Source organism: Dermacentor variabilis, chromosome 6 (genome assembly GCF_050947875.1).
Source record: "Dermacentor variabilis isolate Ectoservices chromosome 6, ASM5094787v1, whole genome shotgun sequence".
NCBI lineage: Eukaryota > Metazoa > Arthropoda > Arachnida > Ixodida > Ixodidae > Dermacentor > Dermacentor variabilis.
This window is the reverse complement of record NC_134573.1, coordinates 164,384,519-164,390,518: the sequence shown is the minus strand read 5'-3', so window position 1 is coordinate 164,390,518 and position 6,000 is coordinate 164,384,519.

Here is a 6,000-nt window from a genome sequence, read left to right as displayed (position 1 = left end):
CTTGTTCACTTTCCGTCACAGGTGTTTGCTTGTGCTGTGAGCATTAGAAGAAAGAATGAAAAGAAAACATTGAAATAAGCTAACAGTATTGAGAATAACCTGACTTCTAGCATTTTACTGGGGTCTTTTTAATTGTTCAGTGCTAAGGAAGAATCTGCATGCCTTGCTAGCACTTTTTGGTGCTACCTTTGCTTATTTCACCAGCCCATTGTTAGATGCAAATTTAATGTTCATAAAAAGAACATTTGATCTGTGTTCAAGTAATGGTTCCTATGCAGATCTAAATTTGAAGCTCACCTGAAATGTAGCTGTCATCATGAAGTGCTCATCTCTCTGCATGTTTATTATTTGAGTGGAACAATGAAGAAAGACATGGATATTGACTGCAAATTTGGTGTTCCTTTCCATTATGGCACACAGTGTACATGGCAGGGCTGTAACATCTGTAGCAAAATAGGCTGGATTAAATGACCAGCCAGCCAACACCAGCCATGTCACACAGGCAAGAAAACGTCACTCATACAAACTTATCCAAGGGCCCTCAAGAAGCTGTTCAGTCAAGCACAAATGAACCAGCTTCATTCCATGTTTTGCAATTGCAACTTGCAACTGTTTGGACGCGTAGACACAGCAGTGTCCAGTAAAGTGCTATCTCGAAGAGTGGAAGGCCCCTATGCAGAACCAAAACATGGCTTCATATATCTCCATCGAGAAATATTCAGCGTGAGATGCTAGCGTCATTCAATATGCACCAACGTATATTGAACCAGCTCGCCATTCTTTTTCTTTTTTTCACTTACTAATAGCTTATTCTGTCATCGTTATTGCCATTATCACAATGCTTCTACGTGGGTGTGCTCCTAAAGCACTTTTTTTTTTTCAACTAAGCACACTGCATTAACCTCAGTGAAAGATCAACTGATGTTAACTCTAAATGCCAGCACACATTCTCTTATCGGTTTCTTATTTTCCTAGATTACGTCCCGTTGCCAATGGCATGCCACTCAACCAATCACATAAAACCAACCCTCCGGGGATGACAAGACCACTTTTCACATAGATAGCTTCACCCATCAAAACGATGGCTAGCCTGTGCTGCATGGCGTTCTGCGCATTGCACAAGTTATAGCAATGCGCAGAACGCCATGCAGCACATTTTACAGCTTGGACAGGGAAGGTGTGCCTTGAAATATGTTGAAAACTAATTCCATGTGCTTAGTGTGCTTCGATGAGCACATCAACAGTGTGCATGCATCAAGGCACCTTAGACCACACTAGAGAAACGGAGTCTGTATGGTAACTCTAGACCACACAGGATGAGGGCATCGTTTGTGACGCTGTTTATCAGGACTGCACACTCCTGTCATTTCAGTTTTATGGCGCAAGCACAGGTCAAGTAATACCAAAGAAAAGAAAACAAAATGCTCGTCACAGATGAGTCATGCACATATTCGACATCACACCATTAAAAAAATACTTTTTTTGAATCCTGGCAGGGAATGCGTTGTCCTGAAGTGAAAAGTGTAGTAGATGATGCTGGTATTGAAGCGTGCTTTGGACACATTTCAAACTGCAGACGCTATGAGTTTGTAACAGAAATGATATACCGCAACTACAGCAATGATGCAGGTCACCTTTATCTCGCTAGTTTGAATATTTCTTCGGCATTTGACAGCAAAAGACAAACATGTATGGTAACATTTGGTTCCTTTCTCATGCTAAAGACACATGAAGGGGTGTACAATACATTCAAATATTGCTGGGCAGTATCGAAGATACATGTATCTTAAATACTATACTAAAACTCTCATTGGGTATCTTATATCTGTATCATATGATACATACAAGAAAACGGGTATCAGTATTTGTATTTTCGATAAATCGATTGAAGTGTAGTGCATCTTAATATACAAGATAGACATATTGCAAAATGCATGAAGATGCCCAGAGTCTGGAAATCAGCATATAGCAGCTAGTGAACTTATTCATGACCAAGAGTATAACAATGCATCAACACAGTGTAGCCAAGAAAGTTCATTTTAATGTGTAAGCGTTTTTTGGCGAGTACTCAACAAAATCTGTCTGTAACGCAAAAAGTGTAACGCCGTTATCTGCACAAAATTCATAATTTGTGAAGTTAAGGCAGTTAATTGTTATAATAGTATAAATGTAGATAATTGGTAGCTTTATAAACAATAAAAAAGTTGAAACCCCACCGCCCGGAAGATATTGATGAGAGAGAATGCCCACATGATCAGATTTATGCATACCGATACATAGGGCTACATTGAAAATGCATGGGGCTAAACGAAATTTGGGGTAGGCCAACTTAAAACTTGGGGCCAAAGGGAATTTGGGGGTGGGTCAACTTGTAATTTGGGATGAGCCAACTGAAATTTAGGGGTTGGTCAAATGAAATATTTGGATGGGCGGGATCGAAATTGGGAAGGGGGCCAACTTAAAATATGGGGTTGAGTCAGCTTAAATTTGGGGGTATGACAACTGAAATTTGCGGTGGGCCAACTTGAAATTTGGGAGTGGGCCAACTGAAAATTGGGGGTATGCTTACACTTACTTGGACAACTCCAAGGGAGTTTCTGCATACTTTTTGTAACTTTAACGAATGTTGAGCCTCTATTCTTTTTAGTATATACAGGGCGTTTCTATGGAGGCTAATAAAAAAACAAGCGCGGTTCCTTCTGAGACATGCCGTGAGTGGTGACGACGACGAGTTGACGGGTGATATGTGGTAATTAGTCACTAATTAACAAAATCATTAATTAACTTCTAAACTTGTAGTTTCAGCGAGCTCCATCATAAGTGGGAAATTGAAGCAAGCTCTCTGTACAAGCCATATCAACTCTTGAATCTAGAAAAATGTGATTACCCCTCCAATTGTGACATGACGAAATTCGTCGATCAGATAGCGCGAAACCGAAACTGGGAGGCTGTCGCGCGCGCAAAGCCCCGCGCCTCGAGGCGACGTTCTGCTTACGTCACCCAGCAGCGGGCAGCCAGTGCGTTTGGCTGCCCGCTGCTGGGTGACCAGGCACGTACCCAAGGGGAATTAGGACGCATACCCTCCCTTCCCCACTCCCCGCCCACGCCACCATTTCTCACACACATTCCTAAAGCGCAGCCAAATCAATGTTGAGACTTGACAGCTATTCGGCGGTCAACATTTTGCTGCCTTTTTCCCTCCTTTTGGATGGTGGTAGTTATCGGCGTCTCCTGGGATGTGATGGCCAGTTTCCTCATCAATTCGGTGCCCGCGCGATTAACTCGAGATGCATTCTGTTGTTACCGTCTATTCAATGGTCACGCCCATCGTTGTTGCTTCGTAAGTTCAACTTTCTACGTTTAGACTGATCCAGAAACCAGGAAAGGGATTCAGTTCATGGTCAGCTGGTCTGTATGCACGTGGAACGAGTTGCGGCCAGAGAAAATGCCAATTGCGTTTAACTTTTCCTTTTGTTTCATTATTTACTCGAGTGACGGCTCGCCGCGACGCTGACAGATCCGCGGAACCATATACCCGTGATATGGGTTTAGATGAGGTGGAAAACAAAATAATGCGAGATAGCATCCATCATCAATCACTGGAATAACCTTGAAACTCATAGGCAATATGACTGTCGCCTGTTAGCTCTTCTGGTTTTTCCCTAATTGTACAGCTCTTTTCGTGCAAAATTGCCAACTGGAAACAAGAGTCGCAAGGATTTGAGAAATTAAGCGATCTACTAAGGGACAGAGCCAAGGCAACAGCCAAACAGGAAAGAAAAGCGAAAATTAACAAATGTAACCGTTGTTTATGAAAATATTCATGGATCAACATCTTATTATTTAAGAAGGAAGTAGAGAGAACGCCACCGGAAGTGGAGGACAATTCCGTGTGTTTTGAATGACGCTTCTACAGTTATCATTCGAGCCGCTTAACGTTGCCACTTCTCTGCTGTGCTTACGTAGATGTTTTTCTAACCTTCCGCGGTGGGCGCAGTACGTGTAGAGTCGCAGCCTCCTGCGCCATACGCGGTTGTATGCGACTGGCGGCCACGCCATATTTCTCTATGCCCACGCATCGTTACGTAACTTTCCAAATAACAATAAGAGTCGGTTGTGGCACTTAACTTCTTACAGCAGTAAACGAGGGATCCAAAATATCTGTGATTGTTCTGCAAATATATATTTTTGTATATTTCTTCCAGGGATAATTCGAAAAACGCTACTATAGTCGGATACAATTTAAGAGGAAGCTTTAGCTCGGGCCCAACTCCCAAGGCGGCCTATTCAACTACACGTAAAACGCAAAAACGTTTTTCTGAGATTACCCCTGGACCGATTTTAATGAAATTTGTTGCATTTGAGAGAGACGGTTAAATTCTAGTGACTGTTTGAAGCGGAATTTCGATTTAGTGCCAGAATTTTGTTAAAGAGCTTTTCAAATATCTGACAGTTTGAAAAAAGTAGAAGCACGAAGTTTACAAATCCATAGCTCTGCATCAAGAACAGATGTCGCGGTTCTGTAAACGGCATCCATTAGACCATTCAAAGCGGACAAATTCGATATATCATTTAACATCTTATGTGAATTTGTTGCGTTGTTTACAAGGGTTCTGCAAAAGGTGTATTTCCATATTACTAAATTTTTTGAGATTCATATGTAACATATCACTTTTGTCCGCTTTAAATGCGCTATTGGATGCAATTCACATAATTGTGCTATAATTTATCGTTGCTGAAAGACAGAGTTGTAAACTTGATATCTCGTTTTCTGAAAATTTTCGATTTTTGATAATTTTTAATAAAAAATTGACGATATAAAGCAAAAATGCGAAACCAACAGTCAATAGAGTTTAAGTTTTTCTTTTAAATGCAACAAACCTCGTCAAATGTGGTGCAGTTGTTGCTGAGAAAAACGAATTCTCCTTTTACATGTATTTAGATAGGAGCACCTGAGCTAAAGCTAATGAAGCCTCGCCCACGCCCTCATAACCGCCAGCCACTATTCCTCCGCGAGGCTGCAAATAATTCGTACTTCAAACATTTTCTGTTACCCAAATAAGCCGGGTGGTACCGACAAAAATAAAATTATTAGCGCGTACTTTTATACCTTTCCCCTCGCCTATTATAGCGGAATGGCGAATGCCTAATTCATTATTGAACTGAAATAACATGCTTGCTTCGCTACAACTATTTCTTGTGAAGTTTCACTTCAGTTGGTAGTGAAGTTTCATGAGTAAAACGGGTTCAGCAGTGAAATGAACTGCACAGCAGACTTTTGAAGAGTGAAATGCTCAGACTCGATACATCTTGTCCATGTCTGTTGCACACCTCATTGTTCCCGCCGATGAAAAAACTTGAAAAACATCAGACGCTCCGGAGGTATCAAGTACGACACCGTTTTGAAAAGGCCGCATCACGACGATTTTGTTTGCTTCTGACATTGGCTGGCGGAGTATACCACAACTCCGCGCGGTCCGTGTGCCTTTGTTGCCAACTACTGTTCTTGAAGTTATATTCTACTTAAGTAATCTTTATTTTACACTTTCGCTTCTTTACTTGTTCTTGGCAGTGTTGTTCCTGTGCGAGTCCATTTGGCGTGGTTCTTTGTTTTCCAAGTAAAGGAGAGGTGTATCGCACAAGCGTACCAGTAAAATACGCCTTATTTCATTTCTCTTTTGTGTGTTTACGCATTTTTATGGCGAATTGTGGGCGTTATTCACATTTGTACTAGTAAAGGTACCCCCCCCCCTCATTTGCATAGAAAGGTTACCTTGGGTTGCCCCCCCCCCCCCCCCCCCCCGAATAAATATCCTGGATACGTGCCTGTGGGTTACCTAAGCAGAACGTCGCCTCGGGTGGTGCGGCTTTGCTCTCGTGGCTTTACTCGCCGCAACCTCCCAGTATTGGTTTCGCGGACTCTGATAGGCGAAATTCGTCGTGCCACAGCTCCGCGGGTAATCCGATTTTTCCAGATCCAAAAGCTCGCTTGAATTTCTC